The sequence below is a fragment of the Melanerpes formicivorus genome, unplaced genomic scaffold (assembly GCF_026170545.1).
Source record: "Melanerpes formicivorus ecotype bairdi unplaced genomic scaffold, bMelFor1.0.p_v2 SCAF_22, whole genome shotgun sequence".
In the NCBI taxonomy this organism is placed as follows: Eukaryota; Metazoa; Chordata; class Aves; order Piciformes; family Picidae; genus Melanerpes; species Melanerpes formicivorus.
This window is the reverse complement of record NW_027142374.1, coordinates 11,032,384-11,057,538: the sequence shown is the minus strand read 5'-3', so window position 1 is coordinate 11,057,538 and position 25,155 is coordinate 11,032,384. Positions and strand designations below refer to the sequence as shown.

At 41.8% G+C, this 25,155-nt stretch overlaps 1 protein-coding gene across 5 annotated transcripts in view; it reads right to left on the bottom strand.

Annotated features, from left to right (window-relative positions):
* The window catches only part of IL1RAPL2 (interleukin 1 receptor accessory protein like 2), a 399,620-nt gene that overhangs the window by 232,906 nt on the left and 141,559 nt on the right, over nucleotides 1–25,155 (bottom strand). The gene's annotated exons all lie outside the window — the stretch shown is intronic.

Below are 25,155 nucleotides of genomic sequence, written 5' to 3'. Positions count from 1 at the left end.
ACTTTTCCAACACCAAAGCCCTCAGCAAAAACCTCCAATGAAGTCAAACCCCCCCACATTCTGGGTTCAAACCACTCAGACCACAGAGAAGTGATCAGTGCATTGGACACCACCCAAAACCTCTGTGATGAACCAATGCAAATACTGGAGCAGATGGCTAATGAGCTTGTAGCATTGTGTTAAGCTCCCAAGAAGAACCTCCAAGACAGGTGCTTACCTGCCACAAGCCTGGGAACAACACATCACCTTGAATCCCTCCCACAAATGGATCCTCTAGACAGAATAATTAAATTAGGTACCCCAATTAGCCTACAAACCCACAATCAAAATGGGAGACACTAAAGAGCTCTCTCTCCTTTTTTTCTAAGATCACTTTGGACTCAATGCCCTCAGATGCAAAGAGGCAGGTTTCAGGGAAACATGCTTGGAGAGTGGCTCAGTGCATTTTATGATGGGTATCTGGATCAAACCCATAGGTCTGCTTGTGAAAACTGATGAAGATTGGAGTGTGCTTGTCCTGTTCCAGAGGAAAATGTAAGTAATCTACTTAAATGAAAATCAATTTTAGATGTGCCTTTATTACACTTTATGGTCTGTGAAGTTCCTTTCTTTCCATGCTGTTACGTGAACGGTATGTAATTCCTACACTGACTATAGATTTTCCTTTAGAAAAGTGGTGAAGGTCTTAACTTTTTAATACAAATTATTCCTCAGGAGTACTCAGCTCCTATTCAAGCCATTTAATTCAAAGAGTTATATCCCTCATTCAGAAAACTTTAAGTGACACTAATCAGACCCAGCTAGTTTTATTATTAATGTACAACAATGCTAATCTGGTGTGACTGGAGTCTTTAGCCAGCGTATTAAGGGCTTCTTCTCCCTAAAGTGGTATTTAATAATCCAAAATTTACATTTTTGCATAATCTGCTTACATGTGCTGCAACTGCAGCATTTTATTCTCCTTTCTGATCCTCAGCACAGACATGCACACCCTAAAAACGAACGGATGCATGTTTGTAAGCATATGGGAAGCTGTTTGGGTGTGTTTGTCACAGATGCATCATGCACTACATGGTGACATGTGGTCTGTCTCATAGTCTACGCACAAGCCTCGGCAGTTACACAATCATAAAAGAGCCAACCATTTTTGTGCCACTTTACATTTTGAATGATCCAACAAGGCCTGCACAAAGCAGGTATGAATCTTTTAAATAGTACTGGCTTCACATCACCTTACACAGGTCAGGCTGCACAAACACAGCAGCTGGCCTCAGTACATAACGGTTTAACAGAGGAGGCAATCAGCCCAATAGGAAGATGCTTGCACAGAAGGTTGATATATCAATGCATTGAATTAACCTAGGTACATATTTTACCAGTGACCAAAGTGTTACAAGGAGTAAACTTTAAATACACACAATACAAATTGCAGTCCAAGCATATTCAAAAGCCTTCAGGGTCCCAGCCACGAAAATGCTGAATTAGGTTGTGGAATACCTTTATTCATCTTAATTGGGTGTTGCTGCTGGAGTATAACCAGACTCCTACAGTATCACCCCCTCTAATCAGAAATAGGGCACAGAAATCCAACTCGCCTCACTGTTTGATTTTGACTAGTCAAAGGTAAGAAGCAGGCAACAGAGATCTTGTGATGGCTACAAAATTATGCTTTTTGTATGTAAGTTGTTCTTCCCTTACAAAATGCACTGATGCCTCTTATTGTTTCTGATCCCTTTTTAGCAGAGTTTAGAGCCACATACTTCCCAGGGCAGTGAGCAATGCAGCTGCCTGTCCCACTACCAGCCACAGCGAGGCACACAGAGAATCCTCTCTGCAGCTTTTGGAAATCAGCTGATGTGAAAGACAGACAAATGTATCACACACTAGAAAGCGATCTTGGTCTCTGACACATGACCTGACTTCAGATCAACTACAAAACTATTTAGAAAGCTCCTGGAGACAATATTTCTTCAAGTCTCTTTCTAAATCCTCACTTAAGGCAAGTGCATCACCTCACCCCAATGCTGCAGCCTGGTATATGAGAAATCTCCTTCCCTCCCACAGCCCTTTCTACTGTGGGTAACAGCACAGCTGATGGGGGGGATTAAGCAGGAGCTGGTGAGGAGCTTCCTTCACCATGGCATTCCAAAATAAATCATCAATGTACAAAATAACCATTTCCTCCATGAAAGAAAACAAAACAAAATTGTGGTAACAATTTTCCTGCAACACCAGAGACAGAGCTGGTGCAAGAGCCAGGCCAGCCAGGGGTTTGGCTCACTGGAGCCAATGGAGGTAAACAAAAATCCCAGTCCCCAGTCTTAGCCATCAGCTCAGAGAAGCTTCCATGTGACAGATTAAGCAGCTTGCAAATTCTCTTTCACCACCTGAACCCAATTTTTGCTATAAATCTTTCTGCCTTGGCTTTAAGGACTTCTTCCCACCCCCAAATAATTTCAAACTTATATTTTCATTTTTTTGTCCAGCTGTTAAATGTGTTTTATTAATGCAAAGCATCTCAGAAAGAAGACCTTCTGAGCTGAAAATGAACATGATTTCAGCTTCACTGCATTAACACTGATAGCTTTAAAACAATAACTGTGCACCAGGTACAGGACAGGACATTTTGCTCTGCAGCTAATACACTATAATACCATGCCATTACCACAGAATCCAATTGAAGTTTATAGGGAAAAAAAAGAATTAATTTCATCCAAAGAAGCAAACAATTTCTGTATCGAAAATAGCCAGGAACACCGGCTTGCATTGCCAAGTGCCAGGCAGCTGCCTGCAGCCAGGAGCTGCCATACCCAGCCAGCCAAGTGACAGCAATTTCACTTGAAGTTGTGCTTTCCCTTCTACAAGGAGGTCATGCTGGCTAGCTTTTGAAAATGTGGGGTGAAAGGACAGGTATGCTATGCAAGCACATGCAGCTTTCTGAGTGTAATTCAACCCTGTCTTACATTACCCCAGGATGGATGAAGGGTTTTGTTATTCCCAGCTGCCCTCCCTGCTCTGCCTCAGTCGCCATGTGACACTTACTGAACCTCTGCAAACTACAGTATGAAAAAAAGTGATGCTGCCCTATATTAACAAATCAGGCTGTAAAGTGACCTGTCAGGAGTTGTAAATGATAACTACATTCCTACCTTGCAACTTATAAAGTTAGGGTCAACAGAAGTCCAAACCCTGACCAGGCTCCCGAAGCCTCCTGTCACTTGAGCTCCTCTGGTAAAGTCCTTTCTGCGGAGCATTAGCATCCTGTGTAAATGGAGCATGGCATTTCATCTCACATCAACACACAGGACTGAGGGAGAAAACACCGGCTTTATGAGGAGAAAGCTTCCCATGCTAATAAGATACAGCATTTGAAACACTGATAGGTTTTTTTTATCATCTTCTTTCAGTATTAATTTTGGCTAATACGGTGTGACAGTCTCTAATATGATCAGTCTTTCATACCCTGCTGGTGACAACTAATCCTAATTCAATACTATCCTTATCTGACAGGGTGGGTGGAAAATTGTTGATGTGGTAAAAGAGGAAAGTGCCTGCTAGTAGGCTTTCCCAAGACAGGTCTCTCCTCAGGTGAATACATACCTTGATCAAGACACTTCTAAATATTGGGTTGGTTTGAGCATTTTCTCTTTTGCCAAATAAATACATCTAGAGCCTTTAATAATCCTTTACAAAACAGTTTTATGCCTTTGAAATGATTTTCATCATTCTTCCCAGCTCTTTTCAGCCACTAAAATGGATTACTGAAATAACTGCTAGCACTATATACAGCAAAGAAGCTGCCTCCTGTCTCTCCATGCTTGGTATTTCAGTGCTTACATATTCATGCTATTCCTCTTAACCACAGCTCTGCATCTTGGGATCATGTTTAATAGGTTCTACACCCTGTTCAGAGTTGCTGCTCTCCAGACACAGTGCTCCACCCAGTTAAGCATCAGCTACATTCTTATTCCTGGATGTACTGCCTGGTGTCTAAACTAGTTTAAAGGAAATTAATCCAGTTTACCATGTTGACTGACCTTGCCATCAATCATTATTTACTGTATTGCCAATACCTAATCCTTCTCAATCAAAAGAAAGGTAATCAGAAGAATTTGTTTTACTTTCACTGAAAAATGAGAATGACAGGACAAGCACAGATACGTGCAGAATATCCCAGCTCTGTTCCTCCCCATTAACTTCTGGTCCATTTGGAGAAAAGCAAAACATTAGTACTTTTTTCATCCCTAAATCATTTCACATAGCTTGAGATCTGAAACACAGTCCTCCATTAATCTAAAGAATAGATTTGAAAGAACCTTTAATTTGAACTGTGCAAATTAACCACGGCAAAGAATCCTTCACGCGGTACATCACATCGGCAAGGATGTCACATTACATTTAATTTAGTGAATACACTGAAGCAAGACTTCAGTATTTCAACGCAGTTTCATCACAGTAGGATCACTTCTGAAGGTATTGATGTAACATTATTAATCATGGGAGCACACAGAGCACCAGATTAATAAGGAGAAGTATGGAATACTTCATACTACTAACACAGTTGAAATAAAAAACATTATCCTAATGGTAACATCCTTCCTATTCCTTTTTATGTGTCGTGGCAAAGAAACAGAAAAAAACCCAAACACCAAATACTGGCTATGCTTATAACTTGTTCACTGCCTGGGAAGACAGCAAGTACTAATTAGCAGTGAGAATAATGTTACTAAAGTAAAAGGACCCTCCACTTCTGCAGATTACAGAATGTTATTTGATTTTTGTCCTCCTGAATACAGCCCCTGCTACATGAACGGAATCATTGTTCAGAAATCAACTGGACAAAACTTACATTGACTGTAATGAGCTTTGGCTCAAATCCTGTGTTGATCTGCTTTAGCTCACAACAAAATTGAGAAGCACAAAGAACTCTTATATCTGTTCATGTAACATTAAAGTCAAATTCAAAGCCTCCACTCCAGCAGCTGAAGTCACTGTATGCCTTGGTGCTGCAGAGAGGAGATCTGCTCATTGCTCTAAGCACTGGAGAGCTCCTTTTCAGAGGACACTACTGATTTCTGCCATCGATGACAATGAACAATGCCTCAATAACACATTTGTTACAAGCCACATTTGCATTACTCTTCAGGGAACAGAGTCATACATCTGTTGTGTTTACTAACAAAATACAAACATCTCTGCCTGACAGCAGAGAAACACCTTTCCTCTTGCCTACCAGTGATTATTTACAGTAGTTAGCCAAGTGTACTCTCCACATGGTCCTCTGTCTTTATATACATTTATATATACACACACAGTTTCCATTCTAAAATCTGATTGACCATCACTCACAACTGTCGGTCTTACACTGAAACTTACCTCTACACATCAATGCCTTCATCTGAGTTGATTTAATTCTACCTTGTACTTTCCCCCCTGACAAACAGAGACTTCACATTCGTCTCCATGCCTTGGCCTTGCAGGGCTGTGTGTGCCATTTAAAAACTTTCATGAATTTAACTGACTGTGAGCCATGGTAGAATAAGAGCTTCAGATGACTGCCTGGTCAGGCAGGGAATGGCAGCTAGCAAGACAAAACTATCAATTTATTACAAGAGCACACCAGCGCTGTACAGGCAGAGCCCAGCTGCGCTACATGCTAGACAGCAGAGAAACTAAATGCATAGCCACGTTCCTTTAGCAGAATAAGATTTAAACCTATCATGAAGACTTCAGAACAGGCCTATGTGAGGATAGAGGAAGGAAAAAAGAGCAGACAATGAAGTCAGACAGGAAATCAGCAGATAGGTGATTTCACAAGTCTCCCAATCAGACATGTCTTCAGGTCCCTTGCTGCTAGTTAAGGGAAATCTCACAGAAACTTCAGATGCTGAATTTTCCCTACATTAAACGCTAAAAGCCAAGTTACATACTTCTCCAGGAGATCTTTCCCATGACACATCTGGGAACCAAGCAGTCCCATGCTTTAGTCTTCTGAGTATTTTTGCTCTCTCCTACAAAGCTAATAGCAGGAATGAACAGGGGTTTAGGGTAGAAAGCCTCACATCCATATGCCTGCTTGCCTGTGGCACAGGAGGCCAGGTAAGTAAATTCACCCTCCATCACTAGTCCTGACAGCCAAAGGAATTAAAGGAAATAGTCCAAACCAGTAGGGAAAAAAATGCCTTTAAAAAAAGCCTACCTAGGAAAAGAGCTGAGACTGCCTGGGCATGTTCTTTCACCATACATTAATGTTAAAATATTGAATGTTTTGAAAAGCAACAAGAAGTTTTCCTCTCGAGCTGATTTAACTGAATGTAACAACATATTAGTCACTCAAACTCCCACTCTCAGCAATGCTTTTAAATGCATTTTCACCCTCTGAAAACAGGTGATGAGAGAAAAATCTGTTTGGTTTTGGTTTGGTTTTTTTTCATTTAATTGTAATTTTTCTGTGTCAGCTCTAATTAGTGGCCTCACTGAGTATCTCTCTTGCTATTCTAAAACATTTGCTCTCTTTTTGAAGAATGTTTTGGTGCCATCTGGGATGAAGATAGCCCTTCAATGGGCATCTGCAGAGAAGCATGTCCAACTTCAGAAGATGGACTTTTTTTTTCCTACTTCAGTGGGACACCTCAGACACCATTCCAGAAGGACAGAGAACCATATGCTGGATATGCATTACACTAGGTCAAGCAGCTTGAAACAGTCACAGGTTGAAATCTGAAGAATTTCAGAACACTCCACAGAGTTCAGCCAGTTGTACCCTTCTGTACTCAACAGGCACTGAAGGCCAAGCTGCACGGATCTTGGGTCACCTCTGGCTGGCAATGGCTCCTGGCAGAGCAGGTTTCAAGTTCTCTCCTCATGGGGTAAGAGGGACTCAGCAGGCACTAATTTTCACAACTTGAAACTATTTGTATGTGCAAGAGCATGTTCAGCTCCATGTTATGGCTCCAGTGCTTAGCTCTCTCTTACAAAGATAATTTCAATGCTGTCCCAGACAGTGAGCAGGTTCCTGCTGGGGTAAGAGGGCTCTGGATGAGGCCCTGCTGGAAAGAGGCCATCTCTGTGTGCAAGCAGGGAAGAGTGCTGCAAGCATTAAAGCCAGGTGGTCTGCCAGTCCTCGAGCAGCTACAGCAGGTGGTCTTCAGAGTTAACAAAATAAAACAGAATGGTTTTCCCACCATGTATCTACAAATACTTGTTTCACCACTCTAAAACCAGTGTTTTCAATCACCAAGTTCATAATCTCAGCTTTTAAAGATCAATAAAGTATTAATTTTCTTAATACATTTTCAGTGCAGACTGCCAGTGCTCCATTTCCAAGAGCTATTGATATTTGAACTACACAGACATAACTTTATTTACTGTACAAAAGCGTATTAATACTGATTTATTTAAACACTTTACTAGAGTGGCAGTTCAGTTTAATCACATACTGAAGTAATTGGGTTATGCTTGATTTTAAACTTTGAAAAGCAAACCCTAAGATTTATCAAGGGTTGGATTTAGCAAAGTTATCATCATTAAAAATTGATATTATGTAGTGGGACTACGCTGGCTTCACTGGCACATTGCCAAGGAGCAGACCTTTTAAAAGACTAATTGTCCATGCCCACGTAATTCCCAAAGTGCTCTGCACCACGTGCCACCAGCTCACAAACACCAAGTCAAACAGTGCCAAAAGCACCAGGAGCTAAAGATTCGTCTCTCACTGGATGAAGGAAGCACACTGCTCTTGCACAGTACAAACCCTGCCCGTGCCCCAGATGCTACAGCCATTCCAGCAAGCACTGTGTCCTCTACTCCTTCCAGTCCTTGCCCCAAAGACCGATTTCTTCCTGACAAGATGAAGGAAGGCTGCAGCCAAATGCCTGCAGACAGCTGTGGGGAAAAACTGTGACTGAGCAGCTTGCTGAGTTTCTGGTACATTGACCAGCTTTGCTGTAGGAGACAGCAAGGTGAGGGGTGCTCCTGCTGCCTCCCTCCAAGAAGATTTGCAGAGGTCAGTTGTTTAAATACTTCAGGCTCGCACATCTCAGCTTGACTAGAACTGGTTGGGCAGATCTCATGCAAGCAGCCCTTGGGGCAGTTGTGCAGGGAACAACCATCACCAGCCCCGCCAGAAGCAGGGTCCAAGACCTTCGCCCACCCACGCGGATGGTCCCAGGAAAGCTAAAGCATAGCAGAATGTTGCAGTGCAGCTCAGGGGTCAGTATCGGCAGAGAGATCTTACTAGCGCTGACCACCTCTCTGCCAGGAGCTCTGCAAGGAGGAGGACAGAGCAGATATGCCACCATCCATGCACTCCCGAGGAGACCTTGAAGCTCTGTGGGGAATGGTAGCAAAGCCCCATCACAGAAAGCAAAAAACTGTGGGTAAAATGTTTCCTGAGAACTTAAAGGAAACAGTTCTTCTCAACTAGCAACACTGTTACTGAAACATCTCTACTTTTTGCCCTTTTTCTTTCTTTTTGCTAAATCAGGAAGCTTGGAGGAAATCACCGTAATGCTAAGCCCCTGGCTTCACCACTGTAGACCCTGCTGCCTTACAGGTCCATGCCCTGGTTACCTCCAGCAGAAGTGTTTTTATTATAAAATGCCACACATCAATAGCCAGTAGCTACCTCAATGAGCAGAGTTCCCATGTGTGAATCAATTATGTTCACCTGGTCCATGGGTGACTTCTCTATCATCTTGCTGTCAGACACCAGGTCAGGATTTATCCTTCCAACTCCAAAGCAGACAAGGAGACAGTTTTGCATTACTCATCTGACAATCCCATATGTGGCACTGAAGACTTTGTGGTCTACCTCTAATTTGTCTCCTCTTTGCCTCTCCAAGACATGCTCTTAGAGCGAGGACTGAATAACAATCTCGCAGTCCATGACCCATGGGGCACAAAGTGGTGCAGAGCCTGCGGTACAAACACAAGGAGCTGCCAAATTTAAATAAGCCCAAGCTCTGGGTAGGAAAAGCTGATACACATGCTCTCACACTTAATTATTTTTAAAACCTTTTCTCAAGAGTGTAGGAACAAGAAAGCAGTGACAGCTGGAGGAAAACCACTACATCTAACTAAACATTCAAAATTATCTTCTGGAAGGAAATCTGTCCCATTGAACTGAATTTTTTTTTTCATGTTAAGGGAAAAAAAAGAAATAAAAAAACATCCTCTTGACTGAAGGAACCAAAATAGAAGACATCTAAAAAAGCTGAAATCCTTGTGGCAGCTTGACAAATTATTCTTCCACAGTAAATGATTGGAATATGTGAGTTCATACAGAGCAGTTCCTACACCTATATAAGCTAATTGTTCCAGAATACACATTTTAGGTGGCACACTGTTAAACCCCCATTGCTCCCAGAATGTTAACATTTTCCACAAGTGAAAATCGGTTTAAAAAATGGTAAGAACATGTGGAAATTAAAAAATGCACAGCATGGATTCAAAATGAAGCATTTGCTCCTAATCATCTCCTCAAAGTGAGGAGCTGTGTTCACACTGACGTCCCTATGAGAAAACCCCACCTTGGGCACCCAGCTGGCTGATCATGTAGATCAGCCTCCAGCAAGAGGTCTGGTGAGGGCATCACCTGAAGCTCTAGGCTAACCTTTGCACCCCTGAACTGAGTTTGCAGTACCCAGCAACCCCACAGGAGGAAAGTGCTGCCTATTTGCAGGTGCCCTTTGCTCAGGACCTTGCTCTGCCAGGGACCAGGAGCGGGTGGGACAAAGCTTGATGCGGTCTTCTTGATTTCACAAATAAGTAGCCTGGGACTCCCTGAAGTGGGAGCTGTATTCAGAGCACCATGTTTAACAGATTCTGACAGACCTATCCTCCATTAACTTATCCAATTAATTTTAACCCCTCCATACATTTGGTCTTCATCGCACAGAGTGGCAATTTAATTTCACATCTCATCTAAAACACACTGCTTTTATTTATTTTAAATCTGTGGTCTTAGTCCTCATCAAGTGCCTTCTAGATTTTATACCATGGGGAACGATGAATACTTGCTCTCTAGTCACCTTCTTAAGTCAGTTACTGCTGGTGTCAAATTTACAAGATCTAGAACAATAAGACAAATCATATCTACAGCTTCTTAGTGTATGAACTACAGACTGCATGCTCATGACAGCAAAGCTAATGAGAATTTTGCTTGAGGAACTACAGATAAGGCTACCAGATTTCTTGGCAGAATCAGTTTTGCCTCACTGAAACGTAATTTTAATGAAAAAGCCACATAAGGCCCAACAAGGCTTTTAGATTGTGACCCAAAGTTCATGATTTGTACATACCTTTAATTGAAACTGTCTTCCCTCTTGCAATATGGGTTCCACACCCTACTTTCTTACAAGTTGTCCATGCCAAGGCTATTGCAAATTTCATAAACCACCAATTTCACAAAGCAGATTCAAACTATTCATTTGCTAAGGATGACAGCCCCACAAACATGCAAAATATTTGCTTTAAAACGTACTAAACTGAGTCTGTCAAACAGCTGTGGCCAAAAAGTTAAAATTACTGAAGGTTTATTTTACTTTCTATGAAAGTTGAACCCACTTTGCTCTGGCCTATTTGTGTCAAAAGGTAAACAATCAATCTTCAATTAATGTTGGAAAAATACTGAAAACTTTATGTAGGAAAGGATTGTTTGTTTTCTACAAACTTTTAGTAACCTAACCTAAACTTACACCATTTTCCAGCTTTTATTCTCCTGGCAAACCCAGCCAAAAGCTGTGGTAAGGCTCTGAGACATCCCATTTGCAGAGATCTTCATTGTTTCTCTTAGAAACACTATCTTGCAATTTATCCAAAAGCATCAATCTCCCACCTGACTCTACCTAGCAGAGTGATCCCTCCCCAGCCGACTCCAGGCCCTTTGCACTGTATTACCCTAATGACGGCTTAAGTGGCAAGCAAGCGCTTTGCATGGTCCCTCTGTGTCAAGGTGAATTTCAGCACAGATGATTATCCTGACAGTTCACATTTAAGACATATTATTGACTTCAGCAATGTTCATCTCCCCACAGGAACCACAGTCACTACTGCAGTAACTAAAATGAAGAAAGAAAAGAGACTTTTGAAAACCATGTCTCATCTTGTAAACATGAATGGATTTCAGGAGCTTTTAAAGGGTGTAACTATTAAAGATCTGTTCTAACAGCTTCAAACAATCTACCATAATGCATTTCAGAGAAACATTTCAAGACCTTTTTGAAGTTCCTCCTCATCCATTGTTGCAGCCCTTCGCTCTGAGAGCACTGGAAGCTCCCTAGGTGGATTTTTCACATAAGGTCAAAAACATTTTATGACCAACTATAGAGGTGATTCAAAAGCAATTAAAATCTCATTCTTTGAAAGTATTTTATCAATGGTAGCCTGCTCAGACAGGCTAGATGTACTTGGTTTGCTCTGCAGGAGTCTTGTTTTGCAGCCAGTTTTATTTCCCAATTCATTCTCACACTCCACCTCCCCACCCTCTGCAAAAAAATGAAAACAAAGGAAAAAAACAAACCAAAACAACACCTCAAAAAACCCCAAACCAGACACCAAAATAACAAACCAAAGAAAAAAACCCACAACAACAAAAGTTTTTAAATGAATAAACAAACAAACCTAAACCCACTAAAATCTAAATAGAGAAAACAGGGTGATAAGTTCTCTCAAATATCTCTGCATAGAAGTGGATGGTCCAGCCCCACAGTCTTGAGCCATGTGGCATGCCACAGTCTCTCTTCCTGTCTATAGTTACCAGTTCCAGATCCCTCTTCTAATGCCCTAGCAGTGTTAGCAGCCAGATTTTGGCTTCAAGCACTGAGTCATGGACAGATGAGGAGGAAAAAAGAGAAGGAGGAGAGAATGGACCAAATCCAGAGCTCACAGCTGAGTCCAGGCAGACTGAAGACAAATAAACAATGCGTGGGTTCATGGCTTGGGTTATAGACCAGGAGCTCTCTCAAACACACTGTAGTCTTTGGACAAATGTCTTGGTCTCCCAACATTTGTTTCCCAATGTTTCCCCTCTCCATGAGACAGTGAGCACTGATGACCCATTGTGGAACAGCAAAGTGCATTAACTTTGAGTATAATAGCGCAATGTATTAACTTTGAGTATGAAAAGGAAAGTGTAAAATCCCTGCAAATCGCTCCTTTTCCCTTAGAAGTGTGAAATGACAGGAACAGGGAATCCTTTCCTGAAATATCTCTGCACTCCGTTTGCTTTAACGATTCAATCTTTTGACCACCTTATGGTCCCCCAAATAAAATAAAACTCAATGGCTTAAAACTAACTGCCTTGGGTTCTTTGTGCCAAGTTTCAGAATTATTTTAGCTGTTATAAAGAAGGAAATCCCTCCTTAGCAGAGGGGCTGATTTTAACAAAATACTGACAGCAAACTGATAATAATGACAGAATCACACAGAATGACACAAATAACTGTGCTCTGACTGACAACTCAGGAGAACTCTGGGAAAGTTTGGTATCTGTGGCTCCTGTTCTGTTTTGTCAGTCTGTTTCCTGCTCGAGCATATTCTAAAGTGCCACGGCACCTACAAATTAGGCTCCTACTGGCTTTGGAAAATAAAGACAGCACTTAAATATTGCAAGTATAGGATTGGCATTAGGAATAGTTTGGCCAGCAGGAGCAGGGAAGTCATTGTGCCCCTGTACTCTGCCTTGGTTAGGCTACACCTTGAGTCCTGTGTCCAGTTCTGGGCCCCTCAGTTTAAGAAGGACATTGAGACACTTGAACATGTCCAGAGAAGGGCAACAAGGCTGGTGAGAGGCCTTGAACACAATCCCTATGAGGAGAGGCTGAGGGAGCTGGGATTGTTTAGCTGGAGAAGAGGAGGCTCAGGGGTGACCTCATTACCCTCTACAACTACCTGAGGGGTGGTTGTGGCTGGGAAGGGGTTGGTCTCTTCTCCCAGGCAACCAGCACCAGAACAAGAGGACACATTCTCAAGCTGCACCAGAGGAGGTTTAGACTCGAGGTGAGGAGGAAGTTCTTCCTTTGTCATTTGTCATTGGAACGGGCTGCCCAGGGAGGTGGTTGAGTCATCGTCCCTGGAGGCGTTCAAGAGGAGATTGGATGTGGCACTTGGTGCCATGGTCTAGTCATGGGGTCTGTGTTTATAGGTTGGACTCGATGATCCTCGAGGTCCTTTCCAAGCTAAGTTATACTGTGATACTGTGTAAAACAGTAAGAAAATTTATTGCATGAATTCTTCAAAGTTTCTTGATATGGAAGCAATCGCCAACTCTTAGCTCTTACTAATGCCACTCACATCCAATTGATGTTCAGCATGCACAAACCCTATTCAATTAGGACAGGAATTTAAAAACATGCAGCATTACTTAGAACCAGTCTGTAGTGACACTAGGTCCCTGAATACTGGCAGTACTTCAAAAGCCAAAGGAGTTGGGTGCTGGATCACTGCTGAAACCTGCCTCTTCCTACAACCCTACAAGCCTCAGCCCTGCTTTCAGAAACTATTTTCAGCAACCAAACAATGCAGCAACTCCATCAAAGTACACTCAGCCATAAACAGCTTGCTTACAATTAAAGAAAATCTGCTGCAAGTGTTTTTGCACTTGCGTATGAGAATCTCCCAGTGCTTTACAAACAGAACTGCAGACAGTAACTTCTGTCCCCTTTCTTTTGCTTTGTTTTCCTCAGGCATCTATCACCAGGATATTTAAGCATCCAACAGTTACAGAAAACACTCAACAATTTAAAAAAGGAAAAACAGTGATAAGAAAAACTAGCAGTTTTCCTGAGATTTCATATCAAGGAGTTAAGAAGCAACTTCAGCACAGTAATCATGTGTGAAGAGCTGTGAAGAACATCTCACATGGTGGTCCTGCTAAGCAGGGAATCTGCTGGTATCGGCAGCAGGCCTTGGAGACCACTGCAAAACCAAGGGGTAACACAGGGTAATACTCCAGAGCAAATCTGCATGGCTTCAAATAGAGATCCTCTTGACATGCCTTACAAGCCACCATACTTTTCCAAGCATAAAGTTACACACATGATACACAGACCCTTTCCAGAGCTGACTGTAAGACTACCTAACAACAGATGAAAATGGTGCCAACCTTCCTAGCAATCCTGTATTTACTGATCATGTGAGACCCCATGCCTTGGGCCATGTGGCAAGAAGGCAGCTGGCTGCTGCCATGGGGCAGATGCCAGAACCAGAGATGCATACCCCATGTGAAGGCTCTTTGATGACCATGAGCACCACTGCCATGGCCTCCAGGAACAATATGTGCCCCCATCACAGCATCCTGGCAGCACCTCCCAGACCTATCCTGGCACAGAATGGGTAAGGCAGACCAGGAAGCTGCTCTGTGGTGATCCACAAAGAAAAATTCTTCCACAGATGGTGGAGCTGAATGGTACCAACACTTTAGCTTTCCATGAAAGACTACATGTTGGGGGCTGAACTGGCACACCTCTCGCCAGCACTGCCACTGCCAGAAATCACTGTTTGCTTCACTCTTCCCTTCCCTAGCAGTGAAATGTTTGGTTGCTGCTCCTAAATCAACTGGTTCCATTTTCAGTGGGGAAGAGGAGAGTGATGGTGTTGTGTAAGAGGAACACACAATTAAAAGATCCAGAAAAAAACAGTTATTGCAAGTGCTTAGGAAATGATTCATATTTATTGACTATTTGTATCATTTAGACCTTGGTCAGTCTTGTGAATATGCATTTGATTTTAACACTATTATCAGTAGTGTTTTAAGCTGTATTTTCCTAAATTGCTAAAAATAAATGAAAAGCTTGTAAATTAAACATGCAGCCACCTAAGCCCTTCTGCAAATGTACATAATTTAATGTAATAGTTCTGAAATAGAATTTCCTTCACTCAAGTTGGTACTTGCAAATCTAGATGGGTATAAAGCTTTCATTACCTAAATGATACGCTAACACCTTTTGAATTTCACAAATTATAAGTTGGTGTCAGCTTCTATTGTACTGCAGCTCATTTCAGGATCAAATCACCTTGTACAGAAAACAGCAGTGGGATTTCAATTATTTCTGAGAAACATTATGTATTTCCTAGAGTATGATTAAGTTTAATTTGATGCATTAAAAATAATCAATATTTAATTTTTGTCTAGTACTTCACAAGTGTTTTTCCTGGGGGGGGTTCCCAAAGAATTTTCATTAGCTAAAGAGGAAAATCTATCATGAGAATGTTCATCATTACGGTGATTTAAGTAGTAGAAAAGCATCTAAACTCATACTGCTCTTAATAGTTATTTCTGTCAAACAGATGCTCTATTGTTCATGTCTACACCTCTCTGACTTCTTAATTGCTAATGTACATGCTACTACTAATTGTACAGTACTAGAAACCTCTGTACAGTAATAAATAGTTCAAGGTTTCTTTCAGACCTTAAGATTTCTGGTTCTTAAGGTTGCAGCTTAATGAATCATCTACCAGCCACAGCAGACCTTTATGTTACACAACAGACCAAGCAAGTAGAGAAGCAATTTCGTTGTCCTAACAAAAGGCACAGTGCTCAGCTCTGCAAGCAGGGAAGCTTGATCTTGGCTGAGCTCTGGACAGTGCCCTGGGCAGGCAGAAGGAGACTGTCAGTATGCTGCTTCAGCTGAAGACTGGGTTTTTCAGGTCCTATATCTTTTCTTTACCATGGTGGCAGAGGGGGTTTGGGGCCATACATGTCTTCTGCTGTGTTATAGGAGCTGATTGGTCATTATCTTCTCACAACAAAAAGAAAATGCATGGTTGAGCTGGTACTTTACTTTGAACATTCAACATTTATAAACCAAGCATGAGAAGAAGCAGCAGTTAAAAAGCTTCCCTGAGAAAACTAGGGGAAGAATAAAAGTAGCAAAAGAAATAGATACTAAAAGCAGCAATTCTATGAGGCTACTCCAGCACACTGGCACTTAGGCAGAGATGTCCTTCACAACGAATTTTCCTACCTGAGCCACATCTGGTCACACAGCCCAGTACTCTACAGTCATCCACCAGCATCAGGCTGCTGTCAGAGTAACTCAGAAGCATCACTGTTTGCACTGTGCCAGAGCAGCACTGCTAGGTTTGAAGAAGTGAGGTAACTTTCAGAGACACATACATTTGCAATTCATGACTTCTTTTCACAGGCCTGGCTGCTTTTCAAAACGGTTTAAAAACCAGATGTGGAAAATAAGGTTGCTAAAATCATTTGGCAACTTAATAAAGGGGTGCTGCATGTTCCCAGGGTAGATCTTCAACAACAGAGCACAACACACACCTGAGAAAATGCTGTCAGAGCAAGGGGGAAAGGCTTTGAAAATTTAGCATCGCAGGAGAATGAAATACAACATTTCATTGATGTAATTTGTTTTTTCCATAAAGTATTTCTGTCTATCTTCATGTAATCATTTCCAAAAAGTTCACATTCTTATTTTCTGTGGAGAAGAGATCAACCTCGATTGCATGTGATTTCAGTTGTAAGTCCTGTTTGTCTTGTCTCATACCTAGGTTGGGTAGAATACTACAAATACTGCAAATTAAGAATATGAAAACCACTATTACTATTAATATAAAGATAATTTGTAAACTGCTAGTAAAACAGGGACAATTATTCAAAAATCAAGATCAGAAAACAACCTCAGACTGCACTTGCTCGCAAAAGCAGTGCAGAATCCTACTTGCCAGACCATCAGGTAATAACAGTTTAAGTACCATGACATCCACCCTCAATTCAATTGACTGTCTGGAGAGGCCATGCCACATTTCTCTGTCTCTATTTACCATCTCAGTACTCTGTCTTATTTTTCCTTATCTAGATGCTTTCCCTGAAACAACAAACACAATGTGGAAACACATTCCACAACATAAACCAAAAAATTGGCAGAGCTGGGAAGGTTTCCAAGGCATAGGCTGTCTCCTGACATAGACAACTACAAAGCACCGTCAGCCCAAGTTGCAGCTAAGAATGGGCCCTACCTCTGGGTACGGAAAAGGCTCAGCCGTCAGTGGGCATAAACTTTCAACTCCACAGGCCCATATGTTCACACAGAACTGAAGACAGAAAACCATAAAAGCAAACACAGACACATAAAATGCAAGACAGAAGAAACTAAATCTAGATCTTGCTGCAGAAGGGCTGTGGTGACCTCATCAGATAGCTGGCTTGCCTTGAACTTCATGGGCAAAGTATAAATACTTGATATTTAGAGAAGAGCCTGAAATGGTAATGCTCTCTAGAGATATTTTGCATGGCAATTAAATATTCTAAGTTTATATCAAGATTATTGTCACCTATTTAATGGCTCATTGATTTTAGAAGCCATACCAATTTTCTCTTTCCTTTCCGTTGAGTTGGTTGCAGTAATGACTAGCCATAAAAATTAGATAATATGCTGAAATGTGAATTAAAGCATCTGTGCATTTGAGATCTCTACTTTAAGTGAGAGATGAGTTAATATCCCCTGCCTTACACCTTTGGCCTACGTGGATCCAAAGACAGAGCAAGGCAATCTGAATTGCACTGAGCCTCACTTAAAAAGTAACAATAAAAGAAAAATATCCTAGAAACTCTCAGCCACTTGTATTGTGGCTCTCTGAGGCACCATCCAAATATACAATCAGAGTCCACTGTTTATCTAGCTGAACAGCTGAAAGGTTGCTTCTTAGGAAAAGCCTTCTCTGGAATCATTTCTGAAAGATGCTTCAGAAACATGGGTGCTCCACCTCATCTCTGTGCCAGTCTCCAAATCCCTCCATCAGAGCAGGTCAAAAATCACCCCATGTAACATTTCCCATCAGCTGGACGAAGGTACAACATCTGATTTTCACAGCATGGAATCCACGTTCACATTTTTATTTAGAAACAAATGGAAAATATCTAGAAAACACAAGCAAAACCTCATTTCTCTTATCTAGCAGTTTCATTTGCATTTCAAATAGACATTAGTCAGTCTACTACACTTCTAAATGAAGTGTTTTAAAAGAAAAATGAGAGAAAGATTTGAAGAAAACACTGGAAGCTCAATCTAATTAAATATTCTAATATGGGGGGCAGAGGAAACAACCCAGATTTTATTTAGCAACGTTCTTACTCATATTTAATCTTATGTAGGGTACAAGAAGTTTAAAATCTGAGTAACTTTTTTTCCCCCATAACAGAAAAAATGTCTTTTAAATCCACGTTAGTAAATTTCCCCCCCTTGATTCCCATTTTTCTTTGATCTGGTTGCTTCTATAGAAGCATCATTTCAAGTATTCAATTGAAGAATAATATGAGTTTTGTGAGCCATGCAGACCCATCTTGCCCCTATTCCTTCATAGCATTATCTACCCTCTTCCCAACCCAGGACAGCTGCACTGGTTCATGTTTTCAGTGAGTGTTCACTTCAGGTTTTCAGATACATTTTCAGGCTTAGAACTTAGGAGAACGCAGCTTCACACTGTCAGGCTTTTCACATGCCCCCCAACCAAATCCATTTGATAAATGACTAATTATCCTAAGTTCCATTAAAATTCAATCTTGATTATGATTATTACTGATTAAGTATTACTTGAACTCTATACATCAATTCAGTACAGTATCCGTGATTCAGATGAGCAAAGTGCGCGTTGGCCACAGCAGCATTAACACACTCCAGGCACAGCAACAGAAGTGGTTCTTACTTGACACATACAGGTTTTCAAGCTACTGAGATTCCTTACTTTTATAGAGCTGTTCAAAGATATTCACAATTTCAACATTATTTTTGAGCCTTATCTCAGGCACTCTATTTCTGTCCCTTCTACACCAGTTAAGCCAGCTCCTACTCTGTTTTGATGTTCTCCATACACACACCTCAGTTTTCTTGTTCCCAGGCTTATGGTTGAAAATGCTTTGATCCTTTCTTAGCCTTTCTTTATCCTTCTACTGTGACTGGTATGTTCTGACTCCTGGAATTAATTTGAGCTTTAAAACCCCTGAGCTACCAGCAGGAAAATCTATGACTTGCAATGTCTAGAAGGCCAAAGACTGACAACTCCATGTAACCAAGGAACTTCACTGCAGCCAAAAGAATTAACACTGCAAGGGGCACTTACAAAGTGTAAAACCAGAACAGTGACAAAATTCACAGCAAGTAAAAGCAGATGATGTAGTCACCAGCTCCTGCACATATTGCCATGCTCCATGCTGGGAAAGGGTTCTGTTCAGGTCATGAGGCTGAAAACTCACAAAGGACACAGAATAGTTGAGATTAGAAAAGGTCTCTGAAGGTGACCTTGTCCAATCCACCTGCTCAAGCAGGGCCACCTAGAGCAGATTGCCCAAGACTATGTCCAGATGGCCTTTGAATATCTCCAAGGATGGAGACTTCACAGCCTCTCCAGGCAGCCTCTGAACACTAGCTCGGTCACCCTCACACTGAAGTGTTTCCTGATGTTCAGAGGGAACCTCCTGTGTTTTAGTTTGTGCTCATTGCCTCTGGGCACTACTGGAAGGAGCCTGGCTCTATCCTCTTTGAACCTTCTTTACATGTATTTTATATACATTGATAAAATCTCCCTAAGCCTCTCCTCTTCTCTAGGTTAAACAGCATCTGCCCCCTCAACCCCTATTCATGTGAGATGTTCCAGTCCCTTCAACATCTTTGTGGCCCTTTCTTGGACTCTCTCCAGTGTGTCCATGCCTCTCTTGCACCAGGGAACGAAGACACGGACGTAGTACTTCTGGTGTGGCCTCTCTAATGCTGAGTAGAGGGAAAGGATGACCTCCCTTGACCTGCTGGCAGTTCTTTTCCTACTGTACCCCAGCATATCATTCGCCTTCTTTATGGCAAGAGCACATCTGCTGGCTCATGAACAGCTTGTTGTCCATGTGGACCTTCAGGTCCTTTTCCGCAAAGTTGCCTTCCACCTGGGCAGCATGAAGTGATGGATGATTAAGGCTGAGCTCAAGGCTTTCACACCTGAAAGAGTACATACTCTGCACACCACAAATGAGTGTCTAGTTCAAAAGCAAGTATTTCATTTTTGCTCATAGCCCCTGACCCAGATGGTCTGGGTAAGAACACTTAACTGAATCATCTGCAACTTGGTAAGACTTGTAGTTAAGCTCTTCATCAGCCACTATTTGCCTGCCTTTAAAAAAAAAGTGGCCAAAACACTTGCTCATACTGGAGAATGAATCCACCTACTGCATCTGTTGAATATTGCTCTATCATTACCTGTTGTACATCACGCAGGTAAAATTAAATCCTCTGTGAACAAACTTCTTTGCAAATGTGAAATCAAAGCAAACAACATTAACTTGAAACGCAGCTGATAATGCAACATTAATTTCATTGCTAGAAAGAGGTTCAATTCTTGGTATTTGATTTTCTCTGAATAACAGATAGCACCTATTTACTAGGCCTAGCAGTAAATCATTTTTCCAATTCTCTACCACACATAATGGCACAATTTTGCTGCATTATTAAAAAGAGGGTCAGTATTTCAGTATCATTCTTGTTATCAATAAGGTTACTCAGCAGTCATGAACCATAAGATGCACATCCTGTGACTCTGAGATGCTAAAGCATATCATTCCAATCATTTTTCCACTCCTTGCTAAGTACTGCTGCAACTCAGATTGCAGTGTCAGCTGCCTAGATAAAGATTATATAACGCAGGGAAAAAATAGCGTGAACATCTAACTGCAAGTCAGCATGAAAATAAATGCCTCAAACATGGAAGAATTCAGATTTGGAGACTGGCACTGGAAGTCACGTCTGGGCCCATTTCTATACAAACCCCACATGTTTATTACCCAACAGACAAAAGAAAAACCCCACCCCAAACCACTGGCATTCCATTCTGCAAAGAACAGATATCTTTCATTGAAATATTCAGCTCCCAGACTGCAGTGTCATCCAAGAAATAGTAGGGATATTATCAACAGAGAAGAGAGTTTTGGTAACTCAAAATTAAAGTGCTTACAGGTTGTCCAAAAAATAGCTGTGTAGAAAGAAAAGCAGTCAAGGGACGGCCAGCAGAAGAAATAAAGCCTGGAAATCCTACAGCATGAAGTTTTAAACATGGAGATAAATCTGTTCTGAGAGGAAATTGCTCACAAATGACATGAGACACACTCAAGCTGCAGTACAGAGAAGAGGAATAATGTGGTGGTTTGCTGTAAAATACCGGATGTTTTGGAATACACAGAAAAGGCAAATTTTAGTGAGACAAGAAGCTGCTTAAAAAGCCCCAAACCATTAGGATTTCCCCATGAAGCTGGTTATCAATTTTGTTGAAAGATCCAGAGCAAAGTGAGGGTAGGGCAGATATTTGTACTGGAAATAAGATCCTGGGCTCAACAGAGCAAGTAAATGCCACTGTCATGAGCGATTTCAACATTGAATATTTGACTCATTAAAAAAAACAGTTCAATTTTGCCTCCTCAGTAAATAGATCACTTTTGAGAAGGCAAGGCAGAGCTCCTTCAAAATGTTACCATTGGTCCCAATCTTGTTAGCACTCAAGATTTCTCCCCCAGGGAAACTATGCCATTAAGCAATATGCTTGTCAGACAAAGTACCAGTGGTATTCACATGTTTTCAGAACTGAAGGTTCTAGAGAACAACTGCATCTATAAATATACAATTCTGAGCCAGGTGGGCATCACTGCTGGCAACAAAGATATACAGGAAGGCTGATAGCGAGACAAGAGAGCTTCAGAACAAGGAAAGCACAAGGAGGATGAGATTAAGGATTAAGGCACTGGAGGTCTAAGGTCTAAACAGAGGTTCAGATGGATGGAGACTGAAAAGTGCCAGCTTTATGCAGCAATATTTGTGCAGGGAAACATGAATTGTTTACAGAAAGTCTAAAGTATTTGGATTAATTTTGTCCCCCAAACTAGTTTGACATTATCACTTACGGACTGCTAATATTCATATCCAAACCCAATGAGTTAAACTAAGTGGCCAATCAGAGCTGTAACCTGGATGAGTAAGCAGGGTTTAACAGTCAAGAGTAGAGAGCAAAGTGGAAACTAGAGACTTGAGGTGGACCCTGAAGGGACCAGTGATGCAGTAAATTGATTTGAGCAAAATATTCAGGTCTTCAACCTCATTATGAGCTAATGAAAATCTCATGTTGGGTAGCTCACTGACAGTAATGTAAATCCTTCCAAGAACAAGGGAGAAGCAGAGAAAGAATAATTTGCTCTGAGTTTTAAATCACTAGGGAGTTTTCTTATTCATTTACTGGTATATCAGGAAATGTCCTGCTCTTCTGATCGATGCAGCTGGGTGACAGCTCCCTCAGAGTGCATCCAGGACCTAGGGACTTCCCAGCTACTAAGTAGATGGACTAGTCTTTTCGAGAGCTTCTGGTGTATGTAGAGACACCACAAAGACATATTTAAGGAACTACCATAAAGAAAACTACCTGAGTAAAACCCAAACTACTGAGACTTCAGAGGTCTCAAGGATATGTAACACTAATTAAGGGCCTCTTGGAGAACTGAGGCAGAATCTTATTGGACACTGCTCCAAAGGGTATGTAGAAGCACAAGAGCTGGCTGATCTTCAGAGATTACCTCCATGGAGTACAAGAACAGCCCATCCCAAAATGCAGAAGCCAGCATGGCTGAAAAGAGAACTCCAAGTTGAGCTGGAGCAGGGACAGGCTATCCAGGAGGACCACAGAAGTCTAAGCTCTGCCACTGTTTTCTGCAGGACTGTGCCGAAAGTCTGAAAGAGTTCAAAAAGAGACTGTACATACTCATGGAAGAAGAGATGCCATAAGAACTGTAACACAAGGGCAACCCTTCTGGGAAGTCTCTAATGCACAAGCTGCTTGTGTCTAGGAGATTGCTCTAGAAAAATTGCCATACATGCCATCTGCCTTCTCATCCTCATTCACGTCCATCCATTACTGGCCACTGTCACAGGCAGGATGCTGGGCAAGTGCAACCTGTGATCTGGCATGGTATACTCATCCTTATGGTCTCTGATGAGTGTGCCCCACTGTGCTGTACCTGTACAAGCTGGATTGGTGTTTACTCACATTTGGAGGTCAGCCCCACCTTCCTGCATAAATATTTTTAAACACAAAGAAGACAGAAATTAGCACAGAAGGGAAACCATCTCTGTTCTCATCTTGAAAATACATCAAGATCTCCTAAGACAGAGCAGCATGCCATCTGAAACACTTTCTCCTCTGAAGCTGTTGACCTACTTTGTTAGCTATACAATTTCTTACAAATTTACTGTATTATAACAGCTGTGTTCATGCTGTTCTACTGTCAGCACTTCTATTCTGAACACTATTTTTTACACACTTCCGTAATAACTCAATTATAAAACTTGAGTAAAATGTGACTCTCCACAAGCATTTTCTTCTCCAAAGTATATTTGACCATCCACAAAAATACATCATTGTAAAATGCCAAATTGGCCACTTGAGGTCTGAATTGTCCCCCAGAGCACTGCAAGACTCTGTCTGAGAGTGGTTGGTGAAGATGTCTGAGTCCATCCATGTTGTCTGAAAACAAAGATCTGCTTTTGTCAATGCCAGACTGATGGCAGATGTGCAGTCTGTGCTCCTGTACTGCTTTTTTTGGTGTTCCCTGGGTGGGTTTGCACAAAGCCCCAGCATGCCACTGGGTGGCATGGAGCTGTTGAGGAGTGCTGCTCTGATGTCAGGCCCATCAGAGTGGCTTGAGAAAATTATGGTGTATGGGAAAGAAGAGATCTCAGAAATGCATAGCAGGTTTGGGCAGGAAAGGAGCCATGGAGAAGAAACTGGTGTAGAAAGGGAAGAAAAACAAAAGAGAAGAGAGGGCAGTTTAGTTTTCTATGAAGAGCCAGTAGCACAGCAGATGGGAATAACACAGACAAAATGGGAAGAGGAAATCTCCTGAATTCAACAACAGTCAAGCTTTGGCTTTTCTGATTTCCTTCCTGCCTGTATAGGCAACATCTCTGCGATCCTCCTGGACACCCCGTCCCTGCCCCAACCTTGCTCTTGGCCCTTTCATAGGTTGTCTACCACTCTAGTCTGGTCTATAGTCTATTCTATATTCTATTCTGATACAAGGCACCCAAACCATAAGAGATATTGAAGGTGCTGAAACAGCATAGATCTATGAGGAGACATAACAAGGTTTCTCCACTTTAGTCTCCGAATAACCCATTCACTCCTAATAACCCATAATGTTCTGCTTGCTTTTCTGCCTGCTACCAATTGTAGCACCCATGGTTTCACACAGCTGTCTGCAACAGATCCAAGTCTTACCCCTGCATAGTAACTGCTCACTTAGACATGCCATGACAGGCAGCACAGGCTCTCAGGTGCTACATCCACATAGCCACACTAGCCACGCTCTGGAAGCAACATTATTCTAAAGCAATGCCCACTTTCCCTTTTAGGAGGGCTCCCAGAGTTCCTCACATCCCTGCACTAGAGCATGGCTGCTGCTAGCTCACCATAGGTCGCAATTCTCCCTAGCTCATGCAATCTATGGCACTGGCTGGACACATCCTGAACAGAGGACAACCTTTGGGCAGGGGCTCCACATGCAATTTTCCCCAAAATGCTTTCTCTAGTAATGCCCTCACCTGCCAGCAACAAATCCCAAAGGTGCTAAGATGCAACACCTCACCAAGGCTGAAATAAAATCCCCCATCAATATGCCCATGCCCATCCATCTTCTTTCCCCCTTCAAGTGTAATAGACAAGGTAGTCTACACCAGCGAGTCTCTTCTAGATACAGGACTGCTGGCACTGTTGAAGACTTTTCAGCCCAGACTGTATTTTTTTCCCTTCTGGACTCACTTCTCAAAGTCCCCAGACAGTCACTGGGCTGCAAATGGCATCGGCTTGTTTTTAGTGAAACTATAAGAAAATCTTCATTCAGGAAATGGGCCAAAACTAAGTCATTATCACCTTCCATATGAAGTATACCTTCAAATCCTTTTTTGTAGAAAGACTGAAGTTTATGCACAAATGTTGTCCTACCAAAATAAATGAAATTCCATGTCTGCAAACTTAGGCATGATCACGTCTGGTAGGATTAAGCATTACAGTGATTTCCTTTGACTTCATATAGTAAGGAAACTTGCCCCATAGTAAAGCTGATAAGTTACAGATGTTAAATTCTACAGTTCATTCTAAAGCACCAAAGAAAAGCTTTTATCT